Below are 14,292 nucleotides of genomic sequence, written 5' to 3'. Positions count from 1 at the left end.
CCCACAGGGATTTTAAGTCAGCTGAATTGAGCAACCAGCCCGGGAGGCCTGGGCAAGGCAGCAATCTAGCAGTACAACTAGAGGGGATTCAGGCCATACGCTGGGGGAAGGTGTTGGACTGAGTCTCCAGGACCCATTCTTGTGGTCACAGGTGCCAAAGCTTTGCCCGTCTGTGGAACCCCATCTAGGTGCCGAGCAGAGGGAAGTGCTTCTTGTTCACAGATCCGGTGTCTTTGGTTGGGGCTTGACCACTAGGGGGATCTCCACCCCAGGTCGCGGGGTTCAAGCGCAACCAGACTCTAGGGTGACTCAGAGCCTTCCAAACTCTGCGTTTGTTGTTCAGATACCGGGAATGAAGCTGCCCTCGGGACAACCTCGATTTGGACTGCATCGCTCGGGTCCGGGCCGTCCGAACAGCCAAAGGGCTGCTGCGCTGAGCGCGCCTCTAAGTGTTTTTTTTCTGTGGCTTCTCTTTGCAATTCTCGATACAAATTGCTTTTCTGCTTCCTCGTTTGCATTTCCTGCGGCCGGCCGGGAATGGTGCCGCAGGGCTGGAGAAGCCCGGGGGGACTGGCAGCACTAGCGCCGGGAACCGCCGGTCGGTCTCTCCGGGGTCGTAAGAGTGCTGGGGGGCGGGGGGGGGGTGTTGACAGGAGGGGGCGGGGCTCCGCGGGAGGCGGGGCCTCGTGGGGGCGGGGCCTGCGGGCTCCGAGCGCGGCCCGGGGGGCGGGGGGCGGGGCCGCGGCTGGGCGGACGCGGGGAAGGCAGGTCCGAAGGGGCGGGGTTGACGAGGCAGGTCCCCGAGGGAAGGGAACCGGTGGCGGACGGGTCCCTGCGGGCAGCCGCGCAGCCGGAGAGGGGAGGGGAGTTGGGGGGCGGTCCCGGGGGAGGAGGGCGGGAGAAAGCGGGGACTCCGGTTCGAGCCTCCCGTGGGTCCCGCCCCGTCACGTGGGCTCCAGACCCGGCCGCCGCCGCTCGGTCGGCCGGTTGGTCGGTCAGTTGGTCGGTGGGTCAGTGGCCTGCAGCTCGGCTCGCGGCTCTCATGTTCGGAGGTGGGAGGGACACGGGAGCGGCCCGCACACCTGAGCCGCCCGGAGAGGAGCCCCGCACCCAGGTCAGTGGGCTCTCCCCACGCCCCAGGTCCCTCGCGCGTTCCGGACCCGGAGCCCCGCGGGTGCATTGCCTGGGGAACCGAGAGCCCCCAGGTTCAATCAAGAACCACCCGAGGGGTGGGAGGCAGCGCCAGGAAGGGCCCCAGAGCGTGTCCCAGGCGCGAGGACAGGGACCCTCTCGCTCTTCTCCGGCCAGAAAACTGAGAGGAGGGTAAACCTCCCATGGATTTGCTCCGAGTTTCCCCCCAGCCCGGGACCTACGGACAATCCGCGCCCCTGCAGGTGCCAGCGTGGCCCTGGAGATGCGCAGGAGGGTCAGAGCGGCACGTCGCTGAAGCACCGGCGAAACCTAGAGAGCCCGCGGTGGCCGGGCGGCTTAGGGTCTGCGTGCCCAAGCCCAGCTGTTCGGGTGTGTGCAGATGCAGCAGCCTGCCCATCCAAGTCTCAAGCCGCCGCGTCCCAGCAGACAGCCAGATGGGGAAGGTTTTGCTGGAAAGTGGGCCCCGCCTCTCCCTCATGACGTCCCAGTTCCAGACCTGCAGTTTTTCTTCAAATGAAAATAAGATTATAGATTTAAAAGCCAGCATTTCCGAAGTTTGCAGAGGATTGAAACGGGCATTCTAGCAAACCAAATCCTTAATCCTCTTAAAAAACAAACCCAGAGTATTGTAGTTTTACTTTTAGAGCCGCTGGGTATGTCGTCAGGTCGGTCCCTCTTTCCATATTTTGGTCTGCTTCAAATCCCTTTCTTCGTCTGTCTCTTTCCCATGCCTTAATTGATTCTAATACAAATCTGAAGTGTTTCCAAATTTCATGTTGCGTTTTGTGAGTTTAAATGTCCAACTACAGAGAGGTGATTGGCCGTGCACAGAATTCATCTTCAGTATGTTCAGTCTTTGATTATTACTTGAGTATGGAAAGCAAAAAATTATTTAGAGATTATTTCTCTTTTGGGCTGGCAAGGCAGCCCATTACTATTCTTCTTAAATTTATATTCAAACGACTTTGAAGTGGGAAATGAGAGAGATTAGTGAATGGCTCACTTACTGCAGTCATCCATGATTTGTAATGCATGTATCCTTCTTCTTACTTAGAGATTTGATGATGTGCCAGTTATTAGCTTATTGCTACTGAGGAGACAAACAGAATCATGGTCTCTCCTGGGGTAGCTCCAGCAGGTGTGCTGGCTTTAAAACTGAGCAGAATGAGAGTACCACGGGGCGGGGGGAGAAGAGCAAGGAGTTTTGGGAATTCCTGCCTTTCATCTGAGCGAAGAAGGTCTGGGAAAATTTCAAGAAGCAGGTGACTTGTGTGATGGATCTCAGAGGATTTCTCCTGGGTGTCTCCAGGCAGAGGCAGGTAGAGCGCGGCCTGGGCTGAGCGCTGTGTGTAGGCTGACAAGCACCAGCTAGCTGTGAGAAGTGGCAAGTGGTCCAACTAGGTTCTCAGGGTGAGTGCTAGACGGTAGAGCTGGTGACAAGGATAAAGCATGGCCCCAATGGGCCATGAAGGTCAGGGGCAGAAGTCTGGAATTGGAAAGCGTGGGAGCGAATGGCAGGTTTTAAGCAAGGGATTGACTGAAGTTTCGGTGAGCTTCTCTAAGTCCGGGACCTTGGCCCTTGACCGTCCCAACCCCTAGCCTGCAGTGGAGAAAATCCAGTAAATATTTGTGGAATGAATGGTCAGACAACACCTTAGAGCTGAGCTTTTCAACCTATAAGGAGCTTAAGAATCACCAGGAGGGTCTTGTTCAAATGCAGATTCTGATTCCTAGGTCAGGGGTGGGACCTGACTTGTAAACTAGGGAGTTTTTAAAGAAAATGAGTGAAAATATCAGTGAGGATGACAAAACATGAGAGACACCTAACTCTGGGAAATGAACAAGGGGTAGTGGAAAGGGAGGTGGGCGGGGGGGGGGTTGGGGTGACTGGGTGACGGGCACTGAAGGGGGGCACTTGGCGGGATAAGCACTGGGTGTTATACTGTATGTTGGCAAATTGAACTCCAATTTGTATTTGGAATGAAATGGGTTTGGGATGGTGTTCCTAGGTTCCCCCACGTGATTCTCATGAAAGCTAAGGTGGCCTGCTCAAGCCTACTGTGGCAGAGCCTGGAAAGGAGTGAGCAGAGGGGACAGACACTGGGGCCGAGGGGCCAATTAGGACACTGAAGGTCAGGCCTTATATTGGGCCTGAAAGAGTGGGACGGGTAGGAGAGACTCTAGAGAGGTAGACTCATGGGCCAGAGGCTCAGGTTCTGTCTTTTTTTTTTTATATTTTATTTATTTATTCATTAGAGACACAGAGAGAGGCAGAGACACAGACAGAGGGAGAAGCAGGCTCCATGCAGGGAGCCCGACGTGGGACTCAATCCCGGGTCTCCAGGATCACACCCTGGGCTGAAGGCGGCCCTAAACCGCTGAGCCACCCAGGCTGCCCCTGGTTCTGTCTATTAGACTGACTGGACACATTCCAGAAGTGAGGAGGGGGAAACTATTCCGAGAGAATTCAGCTTTGGGGAAGAATGGCATGCCTTTCATGCTATAATTTTTTTTTAATTTAAAAAAAAATTTATTGGAGTTCAATTATGCTATAACATTTGATGTAAAATTTGGAAGTTGATTTTAACGTGGCCATCAAAAAGTTTTTTTTTTATTGAAATACAAATCTGTTCATGATACTTACCTACTTCAAATCCTCCAGCATATCCCCTCTCGCAAAATATGAGGAGCAGCTAATATGAATGCATCTAATGAGGCATCTAAACCTGTACTAAATTCCCAGATTGTGCACCCCCATTCAAGAAGTGACCCTGAGGGGGATCCCTGGGTGGCGCAGCGGTTTGGCGCCTGCCTTTGGCCCAGGGCGCGATCCTGGAGACCCGGGATTGAGTCCCACGTCGGGCTCCCAGTGCATGGAGCCTGCTTCTCCCTCTGCCTGTGTCTCTGCCTCTCTCTCTCTCTCTCTCTCTCTCTGTGACTATCATAAATAAATAAAAATTAAAAAAAAAAAAAAGAAGTGACCCTGAGGGAGAGTGGGGCAGAAAAGATGTAACAGTGTCACCACTCGGTGTGGGCACAACGAGACAAACTTTTGGCAGCTTTGTGTTGTCCTGAGTCACTGTTTTTCCTGCTTCCTCCTTACAGCAGTTCCACTTTGTTTTCTGGCATCATTCTTAGGTTTCAGCACTTGATGGCACCTCTGTGTCTCAGTGTTCCAGAATCCCCAGGTGGTCTCACAAGGGTGGGCTGTATCCCTTCTGGACTGTGAAAGCCAGGCCTTGTTCACCCTTGGGAAATCCTCACGACCTCCATTCTTATCTCTGACACTCTGAGTAAATAATCTAAGAGATGCTGTCCTGGAGCAGTCTGCTTAGCTTCAGACCCAGATCTCCTTGTTGCCTTGTGATTTTCCAGGGGGGCCGCTGACTCTCCGCTTTGTCTTCAGGAAATGGATGACTTCTACTTAGTGCTTCTAGATAATTCTTACTTTGGTGGGCCTCTATAATTCTTGCTTTCATTTCCTCTGTCACCTGCACATTTATACACAGAACTGGCCCTTCCTGATCCTTCCCTTTAGGTTGTCCGTCCATAGTTTTTATGTTCTTGTGAGGGGGAAAAAAAAGTAAAACCTATTTAATCTTATTTCACTTTATGACATTGCTTTAAATAAGCAAATGTTAAATGTGTTAAGACTTGACTTGTGTACTAGTGTTGTAATTTTTCAAGTTAAAAGTGTTCCTAAAGGCCACTTCCTATATCTTATTTTTCCCAGGTAAATGAGGCAAAGCAATTCTAAGACCTTCCACAAACATCAAGCCATCTAAAATGGAGAGGTGAATCCTTCTGCCTATACAAACAAGTTAGCTATTAGAGGGTGATCAGGGTGTGCTACTCTTAGGATTTTAGGGTGTCTTCAAATAGAAATCTCAGTGTTCTCAGTAATGAAAAACCTGAGATCACATGCTTGTGTAAGGAAAGTGCTATTCACTCAGTAAATCCAAAAAAGCAAATGGATAATTCTGTCCCTATTTTGCCTTTCTGACATTTCCTTGGGAATCTACAAGAACCTCCCCTTTCCCTTACCCCAATAAGACCATTTATGTGTGTGCTAAGCAACTATAGAATACTAAATAAAAAGTTTGGCCAAAACAAAACAAAACAAAACAAAAAGCACCATTGCTCTTTTTTTTTTTTAAGACTTTATATATTCATGAGAGACACAGAGAGAGGCTGAGACATAGGCAGAGGGAGAAGCAGGCTCCTTGCAGGGAGCCCGATGTGGGACCCAGACTCCAGGACCACACCCTGAACTAAAGGCACCCGCTCAACTGCTGAGCCCCCCAGGCGTCCCAGAAGCACCATGCTCTTAATCACCATGTTCCATGCCATGTAGGCAGATATCTTGGCTCTGTAATGTATCTGTAGATGGAAGATCTACACGAGATGGGATAGGATTGCTTCCTTGGTAGGATAAAGTGTAGCATCCTTGTTTGGCACTCGAGGCCCTGCAAAGGCTGGCTGTACTGTAGCTCACAGCATCTCCACTGTTCCCCAAACTGAGTAGCTCACCAGTTTCTATCCTAGGTGCCTCTCTATCTTTGCATGCATTGTTTGCTCTTCCTGGAAAGCTCTTTCCTTGGCTCTGCAAGATGAATGAACTCTTATTGAAACTTCAGGGTGCAGATCAAACTCTTGAAATCCCTCTCTGCCCTTCACCTCCAAGTTACTTGGACTCTTCTCTCTGGTGTATACATAGAGCCTCAATTAGAGAACCCCGCTCTGGTACAGAGGTCTGTCCACACCCGCTCCAGCCCCTGAGCTGCTCTATGGCTGTCTGCATCAGCCCTTGCGTGCAGCCCTACACTTAGCAGATGTCCAGGAAGAGTTTGTGGCAAATCTGGGTTCTGAGCTAGCTGGTTTTGCAATGTGTGCCTCAGTAAAAGGGGGGAAGGGGTAGGTTATTTTGCACCAGAGATGAGGGAAGAAACAAGAACAGAACCTGAAAGACTAGGACAAGCCCAATGAGGAGTGGCCCACATGGCTAGAGTCAGAGGGTGGGGTGGGAGGGGACACTGGGAGAGGTGAGACTGGAGTCTTAGGCTGGGGAGAGGTCATGGGAGGCCTTGAACACTGAAGCTAAAGAATTGAAATTTTATCCCCATGGCATTGAAGGTCTTTCAGTGTGGAAAAGGCATGGTGAAATCTCTGCTTCCAGGATGACCTAGGGCAGGTTGGAGGGACAGGGAGCAACTTCCTGTGAGAATATGATGTTGGAATAACCCATCGAGGTAGCTTAGGATATAAGTCAAGGCAGGGGCAGTGGAGATGGAGAGGGAGTGATCTTGCCAAGAAATCCTGCGGGATTGGGTGACTGACTGGATTTGAGGGAGAGAAAGGCAACAAATGGGACACTGACACTTTGTGCTAGTGTGCTGGGAGAAGAATGAGGCATTGTTGGTACCATGAGAGCATGGAGGCGATTCTTGGAAGGGGGAAGGGAAGTGAGAATGGTTGGTTTAATTTGGAATCAGAAGAGAGCCTTGGGTACTTCCTTACATCATATATATATATATATATATATATATATATATATATATCCATATATATAAAGACACACAACATACATGCACACTCATGCACACAAGGGTGGTGAGCCTATCCAAAGGAACCCATCAAGGGTCACCTGCTGTTGGTGGCAGAACCCAGACCTCCTGGCCTGGCCCTCTGGCCTGGGGCTCTATCCTTTGGAACACTGTGAGCTGGCCAGAGAAGAGTTGCCAGAAGGTCCAGACGGAGATTCCATTAGGCAATGACAAATGGGAAAGAGCCCAGGTTTGGAGTGAATTCTGTCTACAGAACAGCTAAGGCTGGAATCTTATAGGTCAAGGACTCAGAAGGGAAGTGTCAGCTAGTAACCAGTGCCAATGTGGCTGTGGAGGCTCATGAGTCTTCCTTTCTGTCCTGCAGCCTAGATATATATGGGCTGATAGGAAGCAAGAAGTGCTTTATGGTGTGGACACTCATACCTGTTAGTGCTCAGCATGGGTACATGTGTATTAAATAGTTTTTCTGGGAATACAAGCACTAGTCTATCAAATCTCCAGAAAGTTGTATTCTAAGACCCAAACAGTTCCCCCCCCCCCGCCCCCGGCAAAGCTAAGGGACACATCCAATTAGTCAGAAGAAGTTGCCTGTGTAGTGTTGGAGCTGGAGTGGTGGGTGGCTCCAAGCAGAGGCCTATGTGTGTGTAGGGCCAGTGTCAGGGATCCAGATGGTTGGGGGAGGGCCATAGCTATCAGGTGAGGAGAGAAGACTTTATCTAGAATCTGCACTGCTGCCTGGAGACTCAGTAACCCTGAGGCTGGATTTCTTCTCCCCACCTCTCCCTTCCACACCTTTCTGCCTGGCCAGGCTCTTCAGCCTCCAGCCTCCCGGGACAGGTCCAGCCTTTGGCGTGGTACAGTGGTCGCCTTAGTTTGCTAAGGCAGAGCTGGGTTAATGCATGTGAAACATTTAGGTGATTGCCTGGCACGTGGTAATTGCCAAATGAAAACAAAGACAAGGAATGCTGGGATTCAGCTTTGAGGGAAACTTGTCGAGCCTCGTGGCTCTTTTGAATTATGCAGCTGGATCTGGGAAGTTTCTGCCTTCTTTTGAGTTTTTGTTTTCATGGTTCTTTACTTATATATTTTTGCTGATATCAAAATGTGTACAGAGCCTTCTCATCCATGGTGAAGAATCAAGGACGGCTATAGGTCGCAGACTTGAGATTTGGGTTGTCCATGTCTCAGAATGACTTCTGCAGAGGTGAGTGGGTGGAGGGCCTTCTGACAGATCTCCAGGAACAGACTGTTAACTTAGGTGAGGCTATGGGGAATCCATTGTAACCCAACCTCTCCCTAGGCCTGTAGCTGCTGAGCCGGTCCTGGGTGGCTCTGCTCTGGGTACATCTGTTTCTTCCTGGTGATGAGGACAGGCACGGGGAAGGATTGATGCAAATCCCAGGGTTACTCTGCCTGCTTAGGGATAACCAGTGCTTGCTGGTTGCTGGGAATGTGCTCAGTGGGCAGAGCCAGAACTCCTGCCCTGACTCTCGGGTGAACACATGAATCCTCAGTGAGTTGTGTGTGTGATTGGAATGTACCAGTCACATGTAGCTGGGCCTCTCAGCTGGGCAGCGACCACTCTGACTGGGAGGGCCACTCCTGTGACTGCACTGGTATCCCAAAAGGTCTTAACAAACTTCTCCAACCTGCTTCTGGCAGAAAAGCCCAGAAGGCCTTACCAAAAGCAACTCCTGAGGTTGACAGTGTATGTGTGTGCATGTGTGTGTGTATGTGTGTGTGTAAGAGAGAGAGGGAGGGAGGAAGGAAAAAAAGAGTTGTGGAGGAACCCGGAGGCCTGTTGTAGGAATTAGGGAGAAGAGAAGGGCAGAGCCTCAGCTCAGGCTAGAACAACAAAAATGAGTTACCGTTCATTCTCATACACATAGGTGGCAAGTCCATTGTCTTCAGGGGCAGCAGTTTCCTTCCCCCAACACAAGGCCTTGAGTCAAAGAGGTTTCTGCATGAATTGCTAGCTAGCTGGACATTGCACTGCTTCATGAAGGCAACAAAGGTGTGGATAGACTGGCCCCCCCAGAAACTGCTTCCAGAGGAAGGATGGGGGGAGCTTCCAGCTTGGTGAGTTTTACAGTGGGCTTGTCTCATCAGGTGGGTCATATTATTCCCATTTAATGGGAGGGAAATAGGTGCCAGAGAACTAAAGTGATTATTTATTTATTTTTAAATTAATTATTTTTTTTCTCAAGTGATTTTTAAAAAAGACTCCAAGTATTCAATTTAATTTATTGTCCAAATTGGGATACTTTTGAGAGTGAAAAGGAGGCAGACAAATGCTGAGCTGGGTGGGATCCTGGGGTGACAGGGCTGTCTCCGCAGACCGGGTATGTGGTATGGAAATCCAGGTTCAGTAAGCAACCCAGGCAGGTGAGCAGTGGCATGGGGGGTGGGGGTGGGGATAGGGGGTTGGGAATCCAGGAGAGAGGGTTTCAGTAGGGGGAGGGGAGAAGTTAGAATTTGCATTTGGACAGGAAAGGCAGATTCTTCTAATTCAGCCCTTTACCAAAGCAAAGGAATAGTTCTTGGCTCTGACACCTGACCTTGGTGGGATGTCCTGAAAAAGTTTTATTACATAAGCTCTTCCTGTGACCAGCCAAGACATCTGGTTCTTCGATGCAATGTGCTCACCCGGTAACAACAACCAGCACCGTGTGTGTCCGGCTAGGTTTTCGCTGTGCCAGCTCACTGGAGCTGCACAATGCCTCAGGCAGGGATTATTGTCCTGCTTCTGAGGATGAGGAAACAGAGTCCTGCCCCCTGCCCACCCCCAGCATGGCAGGCAGCAGCTTTCCTCCACTGGGAGGACTTCGCCTCCCTGATCGCTGAGGACCCTGCCTGCTCTAGCGTATGGACTTTGAACCAGATGGCCTCCATTTAAAGCCCACTCTACATGGGTTTGCTGTTGCTCCTCTGAGCCTTAAGCTCCTCATCTGATCAATGGGAACAATAATAAGCCTATTTCATTTGGTTCCTGTAAAGATTCAGTGAGATGATTGACATAAGGTATGATTACGGTACTTGGCACATCCTAAGTAATCAACAAAGGGGATTGTTATCATTTCATCCTCTTTTCAGGAAGCCTGGAAAAAAAGATATTTTGTTAAGATGAGTATTTATATCATTTAGAGGGCTTAGTCTGAAATTTCAGGGAGAAGTAGAATTCTCTGGGCCTCTGAGTGTGACACGAAAGGACATCATGGTGAAGGTGAGCAGGAAGTCCAAGAGGCAGAAGTGCGTGGCAGGTGGGATAACCTGGTTTCAGACGACTGGTCACCAACATACAGGACAAAGGCAGCAGAGAGATTTGGGAACACAAACCAGCTCGATGAGATGTGGCAGGGGAAGTGCAAAGTCCTGTCCCGTAGGCTCCAAAAATCCATGGTGTGAGTTTCCTACCTGACCATGTGGAAAAACCCATATAAGCTGCCTTAGCCTGGTTCCATTAGTAGAAGTCCTGGCTTTAGACCTTGCTAGAAGATCATCCCACTTTTTTCTGCACTGGCCAAGATTAAGCACACCGCACTCTGGGAGCAGGTGGAGGAGGGATTCTTGATGCTGCAAAGCTGGAGTCTGTCCCTGGCAAGCACATTAGGTCTTTTGAAAGGACCTAATGACTGACAGGAAGACACTTGGGGCTGTTGATTGTGATTTTTCAGGTCAGAGAGGGAGCCATCTTGCTCTGTGCTGCTTGGAGGGCAGAGCTGGGGATCCTTGGTGGTGACCGGAGAGGGAATTAAAGAGGAGGCAGATTTCAGTTGGACGTAAGAAATTCTGTGATGTAAGAAATTCTGCATAATTCAAGCTTACCTCGGGGGCGAGGCAGCAGCATTAGAGCATGTGTTACAGTCTACCTGAAGAGGGTGTTGTCCAAGCACTATTGACAGGGAGAAGTTTGCAAAATTGTAGGGGAGGCAGGATTTGCTGAGAGATCTGACTTAAAGTACGGCAGGGTCATGGGGACAGTTGGCTTCTGAGCAGAGATGACTTGCGGCAAACATAGGATGGAATGAAGGTGGGAGGCCAGGGAAGAGTGGTCGCAAAGCTGTGCAGGAGCTTCTGTGTCCCAAGTCACAAGCTCAGGTCCTGCTCAGTCACAGGGGTAGGGAGAGAGGAAAGGCTCTGAGGAAATGACTTTGTGGCCTGAAACGCTGAGGCCTATGACTCAAGAAGTGATATTCTCAGCTGATGCCTACCTTGGCTCAGCCACCTAACTGGTGCTTGAAGGCTCTTATAGACCCATGGCCACCCCTTGAAGATTTCCAGAACACAGCATATACTGGTATCTGAAGAACCAGGGTCACGTGGTCTGAGATGCTGGGATCACAGCGTCCAAGAGGAGATGGTGGATATAGGACAGGCCATCTGGGAAGGTGTTGGGTACAACACTGGGATGTCTGACTCTGTAGCCTGGGCCACAGAGCAAGCTTCTAGCCCCAAGAGGAGCCAGGGAAGGGTTGTGGGCAGTGGGGGCCTTATTCAAGTCGGCTGAGGTTTTGGGTGGGGTGTGTGGGTGGAGGATGGAGAGTGCTGTGGTTAAGCAGCGTGGATGTCTGAGGGGCACGCTATCCTGGCCAGAGTGGCAGGGAGGGAGGCTACGGAAGCCCTAAAGTCAGAACTGGCCCACTGGATCTAGGGCAACTCCCCATTAGGAACCGAGGTAGATCATAATTCTAAGTACTCTGGAGCCAATAGATGTGTGACCTCATTTATTATTTCAGTCACTGAATGCTTTCTGACTATCCACTGTGCTGAGGACAGTGATGGTGGGGACATGAGATGAGTAAGACACATCCCCTGCTTGGATCAAACTTAAGGAGTGTACCCCTTCCTCAAAATAGGTGATAATAACCACAGAGGGGACACAGCAAACATTTAGAGAAAGAAGAGGTTGAGGCACCTGGCTTGCTGAGGAGGCGGCATTTGAAATGTGTCTGGAAGGAAATGCAGAGACCAGACACCCCCTTTTCTCTGCATCCAGGGCATTTCTAGCAGAGGGAACAGCAGTGGACAAATAAAGGCATAGGGACGGTAAATTAAAGGGCATATGTGGACAACAGCCAGTGGTTTGGTTTGGCTAGAACTGAGGAGTGGGGTTATATAGGGAACCGGGGATTGGAAACCATCATTTATTAAGTCCCCACCAAGAAGGAAAATGACTCGGGGAAAAGTGACTTTCCAAGGTTCCCCAGCTGGCAAGAGGCTGAAATAAGACTTAGGCCCAGTTTACCTGATGCTCAAGCCCATGTTTTTTCCTTTCTATCTTGCCACCATGTTGAAAGGTCAGATCATTCAGAGTCTTAAGCTGACCACGAAGATTAAGTCGTCTTCACGCTGAGGCAGGAATATGGTCAGGCTGCACGTGTCAGATGACGTTCGCCTGTGAGAAGCACTTGGTGGACATGGCCAGATTGTGAAGGACATACAGCCAGCCCCACCACCTATATACATACACACACAGAGAGACTCTTTGGAAGTAAGTCCCTAAAATAGTAGGAAGTTGCAGAGTCGTTCACGGTGTCATAGAAACTGTTACTTCCTGAGCACTATAAGCAATTGCTGATTTCTTGGCTGAATTCCACCCACTTCAATAAAGTATACTAGAAGGGGGCCAGATAACCTGGAATCTTCTCTAATTCATACGGAAAGCTTCTTGGCTTTAGCTGCTTTGTCATTAGTAACAAGCTGCTTACAACCCACCTCATCCGTGGGGGTACTCCAGAGTGTCAGCAATAAAGGGATATTAAGCGAGATGGTGCTGTGCGGTGGGCTGGAACGGTGGGGTGAGGGATGAGAGTCAGAGAAGCCTCCGCAGTAACCCAGGTGAGGGTGTAGGGGTGGAAGGAGGGGCCAGTACGGCTCAGTAAGGCGGCTGGGAGCCTGGCCATGCAGGAGTGTGGAGTGGGCGCTGGAAGCCTGGATGAAAGGAGAGCATTGTTTCCACCAGCATGTTCAGGCTCTGAGCAGGTGGAGGCTGGTAGGAGGGGGGGTGCCTGCTGAAGTTGGGGTTCTTCTCTAGTATGCTGTAGAGCCAGCCAGTCCTTATTGCTGATCAGGCCTGCTTAGGGCCCCATCCCCTCTGTTCAGCTCGGCTGCTGCACCAGAGCTCAGAACCCAGACCTGGCCCTGGCAGTCGTGCCCTGCTTCCTTGGGGGAGACCTGGGCTCCTCCCGGCCGCCCTGTGGGATGCGTCCCCTCAGCCCAGAGACAAAACCTGAGAAGACCACCTTAGGGAGGCAGGGGTGCAGATAGGGTTATAACTGGGCTGCAGTGACTTGGGATCTCGTTTTAACAGGGGATGTTGGTTGGGACAAAGCTCTGTCTCCATGTCCTACCTACTAACCAGGAGTGCTTTGAAAACTGTTAAGGGGCTGCTCCGCGGTCACAAATCCAGTCCTCAAATGTCATGATTATTTGTATTTGAAAGAGAATTTTAAATAAATCTAGTGACAGTTGAATGAAGGATGGTGGTCATGAGAACGTTTCTACAGGTTCCACGAGACACACTTCTTGTTGCATTGCAGTGACACATCGCACATGGAAACCTCTCCCAAGTAACTCGGGGAGCAGACACCTGCTTGGCTGTAGGCATTCTCTAAGAGTGTCATGTCCACTGGGAGCAACTGTGGAGCCTCTCTGGGTCACCAGTCCAACGCGACTAACCGTCTTCTATCAGGGTCACCTCTGAGTTAAAGGGGCTCTCTCACTACTGGTGCCCAGGGCCAGGGACCTCCTGCTCCACAAGCATGGTCAGGACTTGGCCTTTCCTGTCGCCAAACCCTGGAGCCCAGCTTCAGCTTTAGCCTCCGTGTTTGGCATCTCCCAAATCCGTCTCCCAGCTGTGACTCCTCTGCCAGGGGCCTGCGCCCAAGTGGCCCACAAACAACATAGGCCCTGAGTGGCATGCCTGGGAGCCGCAGGCGGGATGGCCGAGGAAGGTGCCATGGGGCTGTAAGAATAAGCACAAGATCAGTAGGGCACTTGTGCTCTGGAAGACCTGCTGGCCTGGACTGGCCTGTCAGCTACCGCTCCAGAAACACAGAAGGCTCCTAGCGTGTACCCTGTGTGTGGGCCCCAGGGTCTGCTGCCTTGGGGGCTGGTTCTGAGGGATTTGGGAACTTCTCAAAAGGAGTCAATAAATAAATAAATAAATAAATAAATAAATAAATAGATAGATAGATAGATAGATAAATAGGTAGATAAATAAATAAATAAAATATAAATATGAATAAAAATATAAATATTCATAAAAATATATAATTATATAATATATAATATATAAATAATTTATATTTTTATATAAATATATAAAGTATATATAAAAATAATATATATATATATTTTTTTTTTCCCTCCCTAACCCCAGCAGTTGGAGCCTGGTAAGGGGTCTTGGCTGAATCTGTCTTCTGGAATAGTGCAGTGAGGGACGCGTTCTCTGAGGTGGGAGAGGCAGAGTGTTGGATATTTCCTGGGCTGGCCCTGAGCCGGCTGGTTTACCCTGTCCTCTCTCCTAACCCTCTGGCCACCATGTGAGGCAGGCATTATTATCTTCGTTACACAG

At 50.1% G+C, this 14,292-nt stretch overlaps 1 protein-coding gene across 2 annotated transcripts in view; it reads left to right on the top strand.

Annotated features, from left to right (window-relative positions):
- The first annotated feature begins 967 nt into the window (after nt 1-967).
- The window catches only part of PPFIBP2 (PPFIA binding protein 2), a 146,546-nt gene continuing 133,221 nt past the window's right edge, over nt 968-14,292 (top strand). Inside the window, exon 1 of one of the 2 annotated variants that reach the window (XM_055317818.1) lies at nt 968-1,114. The gene's annotated coding sequence lies outside the window, so the exon portion shown is untranslated. The remainder of the gene's footprint in view (nt 1,115-14,292) is intronic. The other variant, XM_055317811.1, reaches the window with a different exon arrangement.

This window comes from Nyctereutes procyonoides, unplaced genomic scaffold, assembly GCF_905146905.1.
Source record: "Nyctereutes procyonoides isolate TBG_1078 unplaced genomic scaffold, NYPRO_anot_genome, whole genome shotgun sequence".
Taxonomy (NCBI): domain Eukaryota; kingdom Metazoa; phylum Chordata; class Mammalia; order Carnivora; family Canidae; genus Nyctereutes; species Nyctereutes procyonoides.
Note: the sequence above shows the minus strand (reverse complement) of the source record. Positions and strands in the feature narration are given on the sequence as shown.